At 40.6% G+C, this 12,294-nt stretch overlaps 1 protein-coding gene and 1 non-coding gene across 2 annotated transcripts in view; one reads left to right on the forward strand and one right to left on the reverse strand.

Annotated features, from left to right (window-relative positions):
* The window catches only part of SERTAD2 (SERTA domain containing 2), a 119,151-nt gene extending 108,643 nt beyond the window's left edge, over positions 1-10,508 (reverse strand). The window contains exon 1 of the mRNA XM_059187829.1: positions 9,740-10,508. The gene's annotated coding sequence lies outside the window, so the exon portion shown is untranslated. The remainder of the gene's footprint in view (positions 1-9,739) is intronic.
* On the forward strand, positions 1,611-1,717 carry LOC131808648 (U6 spliceosomal RNA). The gene has a single exon (XR_009344858.1). It is a non-coding gene; the product is annotated as a U6 spliceosomal RNA (small nuclear RNA).
* Positions 10,509-12,294: the final 1,786 nt, after the last annotated feature.

Below are 12,294 nucleotides of genomic sequence, written 5' to 3' on the forward strand. Positions count from 1 at the left end.
ATGCACAGATTTAAAATGTATAATCTGATAAGTTTTGACATATGTATATATCCCTGAAACCATCATAGCAATCAAGATAATGAATATAACCATCTTAGGCAGCCTTTTTAATCAAATAGATGTGTGATGGCTCTTGCCGAGATATAGTCTTCAGGAAAAGAAATTCTTTTTTTTCTTCAAAGATTGTATTTATTTTTATTTGTCAGAGAGAGAGAGAGCACAAGCAGGGGGAGCGGCAGGCAGAGGGAGAAGTAGGCTCCCTGCTCAGCCTATGCGGGGCTCAATCCCAGGGTCCTGGGATCATGACCTGAGCCGAAGGCAGATGCTCAACTGACTGAGCCACGTGAGTGTCCCCAGAAAAAGAAACTCTTGATAGAAATTGTTACTTAAAAAAACAACAATAACAACAACAATAAAGAAATCTATACAGAAGTGTCCAAATACTTTCATCAACAGATAAAATAGACATTGATGCTTTATATTTTTTTCCCTTTAATTTAAATCTAAGAAACAAGCATTTGATGTGTTATTCTATCTTAGATTCATGTCCAAGTAAACAAACAAATGTACTCTAAAAACAAAGAGATTCTTCATATTTTCAAATATCCAGGGAAATGAAAACAAAAGCCACAGGCACACAGCATTATGTTTGAGAATTTAAATACACATATTGAGAATTTTGACTAATTCTGAAGCAAAACAATTTAGAAAGATTACATCTACATATTACAGCAATACATACAGACTTCCTAAATTTGGCATATTAGGCCCAGAACATGCTAATCTTACAGGCAGGGCTGCTCCAGGCAAACTAAGGAAGAGCGCATCTCCAGTAATGGCCAAAAGTCTCAGTCCACCCTTTTTCCTCCCCTCTCCGTGTTTCTTTCACTTTTCAGGAAACTCCCCTGGTACATACGGTCCTCATTAATATATCAGTCTTCCCTAACCTATGGAAGATTTTGGCCTCAAGAACCTAAGCCATACCCATGGTGTCTATATATATTTTCCATTCTTGGGCACAGTTTCTGCTTCCTACAGGCACTGCTAGTGAATGAAAGCAATGGCTAGGATGTTGGCTCCACTCCCTCTCCTTTCCCTTCCTTGCTGAGCAGGTGCAATAGCTAGAAAGGGGACTGCACTGTCCTTAGGGGCCTAAGCACAAAGAAAACCTGCTAACTGTCTCTACCCCAACTGAACAGGAAAGATGGAGTCCCATGAAGGCCAACCAGGGCCTCCAGAAGGCAAGTCCTTTGGACCTAGGACTAAGCTTACTACTGCAGCCCTCAGGAGACTTCCCATCAACCTAAACCCCATATTGCCTAATACAAGGGAGTTAATGTTCATGTGGGGATCTTTTGTCTCCCCAAACAGACTGTGAACACCATTATGAACAGGTGCCACGTCTTATTGGTCTCTGATACTCCCAAGCACTTGGGACGTGTATCAAATATTTATGAATAAAAATTTTTAAATAATTATATATCATATCATATTATATCATATCATATCATGCTATTTGTACTGCAAAAACACTTAGATATATCTACTTTAATGTCTGAGGTAGAAATGTATACTAAGGGTTTTATTTGTTTAAGAAATTACATGGTTTGGTGCTCGCTTCGGCAGCACATATACTAAAATTGGAACGATACAGAGAAGATTAGCATGGCCCCTGCGCAAGGATGACACGCAAATTCGTGAAGCGTTCCATATTTTTTGTAACAAATGTAACTTTCAAAATAAACTAGCACAACCAGAAAAAAAAAAAAAGAAATTACATGGTTTGATTTTTTTTGTTTTTTTTTTTTTAAGATTTTATTTATTTATTTGACAGACAGAGATCACAAGTAGGCAGAGAGGCAGGCAGAGAGAGAGGAAGGGAAGCAGGCTCCCTGCCGAGCAGAGAGCCCGATGTGGGGCTTGATCCCAGGACCCTGGGATCATGACCTGAGCTGAAGGCAGAGGCTTAACCCACGGAGCCAACCAGGCACCCCAAGAAATTACATTTTGACAATCACAGAAACGAAAAATTAGTTCTTTATGTACACCAGACAGAGCAAACTGAAGATTTTCTTGTTAATTGTGCAATATAGCTGAGATGACTACATTTCCATTGTGCAATTTTCAGCATTACACATTTTTTTCAGACTTTGTCACAAAGAAAACAAAGCAAAGGAAGAAAACATCCTTACTAGTGTAAGAAGGGGCTCCTGGGTGGTTTAGTCAGTTAACCATCTGCCTTCAGCTCAGGTCACGATCTGGGATGCTGGGATTGAGCCCTGCATAGGGCTCCCTGTTTCGCAGGGAGACTGCTTCTTCCTTTCCCTCTGCCCCTCCATGCTGCTCATGCGGGTCCTCCCTCTCTCTCAAATAAATAAACAAATAAATCTTTAAAATAAATAAATAAAAGTATAAAGAAAACCAAGGAGAAATTTCAAACCCTAACCAGTGGTAAGTTTCCCAGGGTTCATAAATGAGGATGATTTCCAGATTTCTAGTGGAAACATCTAGCAACATTATAGGTGTTTAATATTTCAACTCAAACACAAATGATAATTGTCCATTTAAATGGAGTTTTGTTTTAGGAGTTGGGATTCCTTTTACACCAAGTTGGAGGACATAAAATCCATACGAAGAAATCTTCCCTTTTTTTTTTTTTTTCAGAATAGTACACAATGTTTAGTTATGACTACTCTGTATAGTAAATAATAAGCTCTATACATACCACAGTGGTTTGGAATGTAATTTCTACAAGGACAGGAATATTTGTCCCTTTTCTCCACTGCTATAATATATGTACCTAGTAAGAACAGCTGGTACATAGTAAGTGTTCAGTAAATATCTGTGGAATAAACTGAATAAATGAATGAATGGAGATAAGGAATGGGATAAAGTGTTCAAAAAAAAAGCAAAGAAAAGAAAAAGAATAAAAGGTCAAACTTTTCTGAGGCATAGGTTTCACAAAGTACAATTTCTGGAAAAATCTCTTATTTAATCAACTCTAAAATGCAGTTTATCTAATCTTATATTTGAATTGTTAAAATTAAAAAGTAACAATGGACTGTTATCTAACTCAAAAGGAGGAGTCATTTTCTTTAATCAAATTGAAAGGTTTTCTAGTACTGATGTCTGAATAATGTCAGATATTTAGGGAAACTATTAAACATTCTCTCCAAATCAATGGATTCAGGTCCTTAGGAAACTTTCTACTCAAAGGATTTCTATGTAAATCTCTTTTGTATAAAAATCCATATTCATTTTCATACCCTTTGATTTTCTGGGTGAAAAGAACCCTTAAAATCAAAACAAAAGTTAACTCAAAGGGATACATTTCATTTGAGTTGAAGCCATGGAAGACAATAAAGCTGATGGTTACTTCACCAGGAACCATTAATCATTCAACAATGGTGAACCCTGGAAAACCTCACAGTGGACATGGTCTGATGTTCTGTCTGGTTTTAAGGAATTAACAACAAAACAAAACAAAGGAGCTGCTCTTCCCGTCTAACGTGATGTTCTCAGGCCAGCCACCCCCAGCGTGGTCAGGTGGCGATGGTCATTGCTGAGACAGTTCCAGAGCTCACCAGCACCCCTGGACGCGGAGCAAAAGGAGGACAACAAAGCTGGGATGCTGGAGATGTTTCAAGGTAATGTGCACAGAAAAAATGCTGTGGGTATTCCCCAATAAAAGAGATTAACAGAAAAAGCAGTAAATAATAAATATGTCAGAGTTTTCCCTTTTCGCCACCTCATATAAGCTTGGTTGCAGGTTTACAAAATAGCCACTGAAGTTTTGTGTAGATAAGATGACCAGAGAGCTCATCTGTTGAGATAAAGCAAAGCAAATTTTCTATACAGAAAATTTTATATTTTTCTTCAGTTTCATAAAAGCAGAATAAACTAAATGAAGACCCTTACTTCATACCTTATATAGAGGCAAAGGCAAAAAAGTGCTTAAGAAAAAACCTGCTGTGATCGAGAGAAAAGAAACCAAAGCAAAAAGAAGATGGGCGCAAATAAGAAAGATGCTGCATTAAAAGAAAGACAAACTCCTAGAAACACTAAGAAAACTGAAAACAATTGTAGGACAAAAGGACGCGGGTTGTGAAAAACAGATCAAATTTTAAAAAAGGATGGATGGTTTTGATCCTTTTATTTAATATGTTAAAAGTAAACATTCACTACTATAGAGTTATATATACCACCACACAAAATTATAAACATCAATGTAGACTTTAAGTTCAAAAGGTAAGAAGAAATCTGATCATTCCAAGTTTCTATCAGTAGGAAACTGAAAATAAGAACAAAAGGACAATATATTTTTAAAAAGTTGCTTTCTGCTTAGCAACCTTGCATTTGAGGATCACTGTTCCCTATGCTTAATATTAAATGGGATAAATAATATTTCTCATATGTCCCACTTATCTTGATAGGTTTTACTCTGAGTACATTGGAATTTCATTTCCACTTTTTAAAAAAGTGAGTAACATTATGAGGTTGTAAAAACTCTCCTCTAACAACCAGAGAGAGGAAAAGCTAAATACAAAGAAACTTACATAATGTGCTAACTCTGGGCTTTTGACTTTTAAAGACAGCTAAATCACTTTCAGGGACAAAAGGGGGAAAAAAAACTATTTGCTTAACACACAGCCTTTCTACATGTGTCTTCACTCACCTTCCTAAATAAAAGATTAGCTGGAATAAATAAAAACCTCCAAGCCACTAAACATATTCTGAAATGTGCACATTTCACTGCATTCGAGGTACAAAATAAATGAGCATACAGCCAACTAATCCTTTTGAAATTTAAAAGTAAATGATGTGATTAATTTTTCTCTTTGAATATACTTCTAATGGAATCTGATATATCGAACACTTTTTTCCTGCAATGCATGAGGTTTTACAAGCTTTAACTTAATGAGTTATCTCCTCAATACATACATTGTTCTTCAACATCAACATCTGCTATAACTCAGGATACACCAAAATTCAGTGTTAACATTAATATTTCATTCAATTAAACCAAAGTTCCTTGTCTCTTTAAAAGGTACCTTATATATTCTTGTGAACACACCAGTAAGAAGTCTCTTCAAATATGAAGTTAAAAGGAAAAATGCCCTTCAGACAAAAGATCTAAAAGGTTACGATTTTTAAAGAATGATAAAAAAAAATCCATTTCTAAATGCTAATGTGTATTTTGTATTTGCTTGCATTTTGTCCTTCTCCAACGCTTTTAAAAAGCACTTACAACCCCTACAACGTACTCTCAGAGTGAGGGCAGCGTAACTGCCTTCCCTCTTCCCACTGAAAGGGTAAGAAAATGGAGAGCAGTGGAAGTGAAGTGTAAGGTTCAAGGTCACGTGCCAATCAGTAGCACTGCTCAGCCTAGAACTCCATGGACCTCAATTCTAAGTTTGTCAGTAGATAATGCATCTATTATTTTCCTCTTCTTTTGATCACTAACAGATTACACAGTTACCCATTTTCTTAAGGTTAGAAGACAAGGATATAAATCATAAGTCCTAGAAGTTATTTCTATCCCTCTCTCCTCTTCTTTCCACAGTTCTTCACCAGAAACATTGTTTTAAAAGTTGGAGACATCATATACATCTGTAAAATACCAATAAATATTCCAATGCCTTCACAAAAATGTCAAGGGAAAGAGATATGAGCTACAGAAACAACGTCATGTTAAAATGTGTCAAGTGAAAAATAAGCAACTTTCCATCTCACAGAACAGACACTGAAGTGTAGTTTCTAAGCCCATAAGTTAGCATTTTTAAGTTTCATTTGATTTTGGCTGCTTTAAAAGTGCAGGGATAAAAAAAAGGGGGGGGGCAAGTTGGGGCACCTGGGTGGCTTAGTGGGTTAAAGCCTCTGCCTTTGGTTCAGGTCAAGATCCCAGGGTCCTAGGATCAAGCCCCGCACCGGGCTCTCTGCTCTGAAGTGAGCCTGCTCCCACCCCCCATCTCTCTCTCTCTCTGCCTGCCTCTCTGCCTACTTGTGATCTCTGTCTGTCAAATAAATAAATAAAAATCTTTTTTTTTAAAAAAAAGGGCAAGTTTACTGAATTAATTGTTTTAGCCAATAAAAATTCAATATATTCAACTAAATAGGGTAACTGATGATTCAGTTAAACAAAGGATTATGTATATAAAAATATCCACAGTGTAGTAGATAGTTCACATATTTGAAAACTTTTAACAATGTTATGAAACACTGTACACTTCTGAGCAGATCAGTATTCAGGTTTCTTTGCTGAGGATATCTCTTTCATGAAAGCCATTTCTTGCATTTTATCACTTCAGAGGGCACAGTAATTAAACTGCATTTTATTGACAAGTAAAACAGAATGATTCTATAAATGAAGCAGTTGGTAGGCCCCATCAATTTTGCTTATTTAAAAAAAATATATTCCCTAATTGTATAATGCCTTTTAAGTATGCAGTTAACTTTAAAGTTTAAATGTTTTACTCACTAATTACATATACCGCCTTTATGATTCCTATTACACAATTTACTGTTTCAAAAGTTAATTATTTATTTTTAAAGATTTTATTTATTTATTTATTTGAGAGAGAAAAAGCAGGAGTAGTGAGGAGGGGCAGAGGGAAAGGGAGAAGCAGACTCCCCACTTAGCAGGGAGCCCCAACACAGGACTCCATCCTAGGACCCTGGGATCATGACCTGAGCCAAAGACAGACACTCAACCAACTGAGCCGCCCAGGTGCCCCAAAAGTTAGTTATTTAAAGACTGCTCAAGAAAAAGAGTTTCACTCTTGAATGGAAAGAGAAAGATTTGGTCCTTAAGGAAATGATACTGCTTTATTTTCACAGTGTGAGTATGATAAATTCTCTTTACTATTATTAATTCTGAAGTCAATAACAAGATCATATCATCATTTGGGACATTCAAAATATAATTTGTATAATTCATATTAATTATAATAACATCCAACTTAGTGACAGAAAGTTTGGGAGACACAAAGTCTTACAATAAAACATGGACATGTCAGATAACAAAGAAAGATACTCAATATGCACTTTTTAGACTATTTTAAGTTTAATTTTCAAAATGAAAATATGTTCTTACTAAAACATAAGTTATACTGTAATTCCCCTCATTTATTCTATTTACAAAAATAGTTATTGAGAATATAAAAATTCAATTCTGCAATACAAATAATAGTATTCTCCACACTATCACTATCACTTATGTCACTCAACCACTCATAAACAACTTAAGAATAATAGTATTTAATTTATTATACAGAATTCATTAAGCTTCTTTATGTACCCAGCACTCTGCTAGGCACTAGAGATTAATTTACAGATGCAACACTATTCTTACCCTCAAAGAGCTTTCTGTTTAGTAGAGTAGAAAATCACAGTTAACAGCAAACGTGTGATAAGTACCATTATAATAGAGGTATATACATTCTGTTATGCAAATTCTTTTTTTTTTTAGATTATTTATTTATTTATTTGACAGAGAGAAATCACAAGTAGGCAGAGAGGCAGGCAGAGAGAGAGAGGAGGAAGCAGGCTCCCCGCTGAGCAGAGAGCCCGATGCGGGACTCGATCCCAGGACCCTGAGATCATGACCGGAGCCGAAGGCAGTGGCTTTACCCACTGAGGCATCCAGGCGCCCTCTGTTATGCAAATTTAAATGAAAGATGGAGGACTCAACTCATCCAATGACTAAATTTCAGAGAGACTCACATAAACTCCAGTTTAAAAGTATAAACCTAACAAAACATCATGCATAATGGTAAGAATTCTGCTTATTTCATTGACAACAATAAATCTTTATCTTTACCAAAAATTTACTTCTAAAAAAATATAGCCAACCACGTTTCAAGATATGCAAGGAACAATAGGGAAATAAATTCAAAAAGATGTATCAAACACTAATCAAGATCTTTGCATATATTAACTCATTCTAACCTCACAATAACCGTCTGAAACAAATGCTGCTATTATACCCATTTTACAGATGAGGAATCTTTCAAGTTAACTTGACCAAGGTCACAAAGAGAACAAGAGGAAATTCTGGGACTTGAACCTAAAGAGTCTAGTCCTGAAGGCCACACTTATAATCACTACATGAGATATTCTCTCTGTAGATGGTGATGATGATGGGACAGCTAATACCCAATGCTCTGTGACACGCACTCTCTTATTTACCTTTACAGCAACCCTCTGAGGAAAAGTCATCCTTACCACTTGAAGGAGAAAACCAGCACAGGCCAGGGTTGAAACTTGCCCAAAGTCAGCCAGCCATCAAGGGTAGGTGGCAAGATTTAAACTAGGCAGCAGGGCTCCACTGTACTATAAGGCCTCTCGTTGATTCAGTCTTAGTTTCATGAAAAAGGCCACAAGAAAAAATGTATTAAACAATTCCAAAAGGCTCTGTATAAGTCTTCCTGAAACACTTTGCAAGGTTTGGGGGCTTATGACAAGCATTTCCTTACGATAGCATTTACATTTGAGTCAACATTACTACTTTGGGTTGATCATAAACACATTTCTGCTCTTTAAAAAGAAATCTTTCTGAAGAAACTTGGCAGATTTCAGAACAGGAACAGTCTATTCTTTAAAATTAAATTTAGTAACAACTTATTCTGGTTAGTCTGAAAGAGAAGGAGAGAATGAACTACTCAGAGGCCTTTCCTGTACTTTAATATTTCAAAACATGTTTGGTTTGGCCTAATTTGAATTTTGTGGACAACTAGACCAGAACTTGATTCAAAAAGAGTACTACCGTTTTTAATAGGCTGAATTCTAACAAGTGACCTCAGAAGCCAATTCAGAGTAACTATTTCTCATAATTTCTCCTTTTATCTCAAATTAAATATTAAAGATGCATAAGGCAAATATTAAAGATCCATATACTCATAAAGCATATATGGGCAGCAGGTACGTGTACCTTTGAGTCACCCAACACCAAGAAACCAAATCCAATTTTACAAAATTCTGTAACATGACATTGCTTAAGAGCAATGAAGTAGAAAAAAATGGATATCAAAAGAAAAAAATCCGTATTTATCCTTAACACATCCCACTGTGCCCAGGGACTGAGAGATTAAAAATTCTGTGTGCTCGCTTGAAAAGAGGTGAGATAAAGATGAAGTGTCAACCTGGATTTCCACCTTACCTTGCTTTCCTCCAACAGGTTCAAAGACTTCATAGTCTTTAACACTGAATTCATATTTTTTTTTTCAAAAGGGAACCCATAAAACTATTTTAAAATAAAAATACTAAGCCATGCCACTAGGCAACCTGTCTTCCTTTGCTCTAATCCCCACACATTCAAATTAGAAATATCTTTTGCTTTGCCTTTATTAAATAAAAGTTTAACTTTGATTTAGAGTAAAATGTACCCATTAGACGTTTTACACTTTTTGCAGGTCACAGTGTCTATTAGATCCCATCGCTGACTATTACCGCTCACTTAGCATCCTAAAAACAGAAAACATGCCAATACCGCGCATTTTATAAGCGTTATAATGCCCCGATGGTGGAAGTCTGGCAATACCTAGAAATACAGCAAAGCTGGTGAATAAGGAGTCGAGGGGCGGAGGGAAGAGGGAGCGAAGAGGGAGCGAGGGAGGGAGGCAGTCGCCACCTCAAATCCACGCCGGACCAGGAACCTCCTGCCACAACGTGACCCCAGCCCTCCCCAAAGTGGACAGGCTACATTTTTCCAGATCCCCCCAAAACCCAAGACGGTACTCACCCTTCTGCGAAGAAGTCGGCACCAGGTCCAGCTCCGAGACGGGTCCGGGTGGCAGCGAGGGAGGGGATGTCTGGGCTGTGGGCGGGGGGTGTCGGTGCGTCACTCGAGTGCAGGACGGTGAGTTCGAGGGGTGGGAGCGGAGAGGAGCAAGGCAATCAAGTCACCGCCGAAAAAGGAGGAGGGGAAACGGGGGTGGGGGTGGAGAGCCCCTTCCCTAAAATAAACCAACCTGCCCCTGCGACCCCCCGCCCCAGGGAGGGAAAATAAATCAGGGGAAATAATAGACTGACAAATAAATCTCTAAAACGACGAGGCGCGAGGAACAGACTTTAATTTAAAGGGGGGGAAATTGAGCGAGGGCTGGAGGGGAGACAGAGAGAAGTGGCTCTGGATCTATCCCATGCCTTTGCAGTCCCCAAGCAGAGGAGGCTGGCAGAGGGGAAGTTGCCGCGGCTCCTGAGGAGAGGGAGGAGGAGGAGGAGGAGGAGGTTACACCGTAACAAGTACAGACAGACAGCCATGGATCAGAGGGGCGCTGCGAGCAGGGGCGGCCGCGGCGGGGCGAGCGGCGGCGGCGGCAGCACCCCCTGCTCGACTCGCTCAAGACATTTAATTGGATTGATGGGTTGTGCAGTGACTCACAGACTTTACAGAGTCGTACAGCAGTCCCCGCCCAGCTGGACAGGGGAGATGCGGCGGGGACGGGCGGGGAAAGGGGGCAGAGGAAGAGCCGGGAGGGGAGGAGGCGACTGAGAGGGCGAGGCGTTGGGGGGGCGGGGAGCGGAGCGGAGCGAGTGGCGAATGGCGAATCCCGCCGCTCCGACGGGCGTGGGAGTCGGCCAATCACAGCGCGGCTCCATAGGCGGCTGGCTTCGCCCCTGGCCCAATGAGTCTTCTAAGGACACTGCCGCGAACGGGGCGGGGGAAGTGGAGTGGGGGGTGGGGAGAGGTGGGTGGACGTTGAAGCGGGGGGTGGAGGGAAAGATGAGGCGCCGGAGACCGGCGGAGTCACTCTGCCCTCCTAGCGCCAGAAGTGCGCTTTCCGCCAATCCGAAGACTGTGTGGGGGTGATGGACGCAAGCGTGTGACCAATGAGGAGGAGAGGTGCCGCCCCGAGCCCGAGGGGAAGGAGTGGGCGGGCCAACGCCTTCCCCTCCCGCCCGCCGGGTTCGGGTCAGTCACGCAAATAACCGTGTGAGGGCTGGGGCCGCGCGGGGGAAGGGGGGGATGGCGGAGGGGCAGCGCTGCTGGCGGCGTGACAGCGATGGGGACTGGCTGTGCTACCGACTCCGCACCGGCAGGAGGAGGCGGCGACGGAGGCTGGCTCCTTACTCAGCTTGCAGGCTGCTGCTGCTCTGCCTGTGCCTTGCGCTGCTGGGGTGCCCCTGCGGCCAAACCCCACTCCCGAGGGGCAACCAAATTTGAAGTGAATCAGATCCAAACTTTGCCCCATATCCCTGAAGTGCCCACTCTGAGAGACAACTCCTTGTGACGTCCTGCTGTGCCCTGGGATCTGAGGAAGCTGGAAACGAGGAAGAGACCCGAGGCTTGGCGATGGCATTAGCCTCTTTGCTTGCCTCTTTTCTGGGGAAGTCAGGGTAGGGTGTGGACAGGTTGCAACAGCTCCCGCTTACATACCATTTCTTTATTGAGCTTCTGGAAAAGGCCCTTCTTAACCTGGCAGGAACCAAGCTGTATGGGCTTCGCCTTCTAAATATGTGTATGTGCCTTACCTTTCCTCACGCACTACTCTCTCCCTCTTCTCTGCCCACCCTCCTTACTTGGTACCCTGATGGCAATGCTAGGGAGCGCTCACTGCTAGATCTTCTCACTGCTCATTCCCAGGAGCTATGGCTTTTCCCCCCATTTCTTGCCTACTGTCCAGTAATCATTTTACAGACCTTAACAATTTCCATGCACTTTTACTTGGAAGTAACTTTAATTACCAGTAAACCTGACTAAAGATGCTCACAAAAGCAGACCCTGGCAAAAACCCACTTTCTTTCCTACAAGGTGCATTTCAAGGCACTATATGAAATTTACAGTTGCTTCCTACCAAGAAACAAGGAAAAATAAATTATTGCATACCTACAAAAAGATTTTCAAATCCACTTAGAATACCCGATACCCTTTTTCCATAGACAAGTCAACTAGAGAGACCCGAAAGTTGATTTAGGGTCTTGAAGTGAGCAAGATAAGTTTTTTTCATAATTATGAGATTAAAAACTACAGTGGTCTGAAATTCAGAGAACAGATAATAAGCGAACACAAAGGCTTACTCTAGCCATATTGAGACTCGTTATTGTCGTTTTAAGGTACTGATCCTTTCCCTGAGCCCTGTGATACTCGGCTTGACACCTTTTACCTCTTCTCTGTCTGATTTTAGCCCTACTCCATGACTTCACCTTTTTTTTTTTTTCATGATTTTATTTGTTTTTCAGACAGACAGAGAGGGAACACGCAGGGAGAGTGGCAGGCACAGGAAGAGGGAGAAGCAGGCTCCCTGCTGAGCTAGGAGCAGAATGTGGGACTCAATCCCAGGATCCCAGGATCAT

Source organism: Mustela lutreola, chromosome 9 (genome assembly GCF_030435805.1).
Source record: "Mustela lutreola isolate mMusLut2 chromosome 9, mMusLut2.pri, whole genome shotgun sequence".
NCBI classification, from domain to species: domain Eukaryota; kingdom Metazoa; phylum Chordata; class Mammalia; order Carnivora; family Mustelidae; genus Mustela; species Mustela lutreola.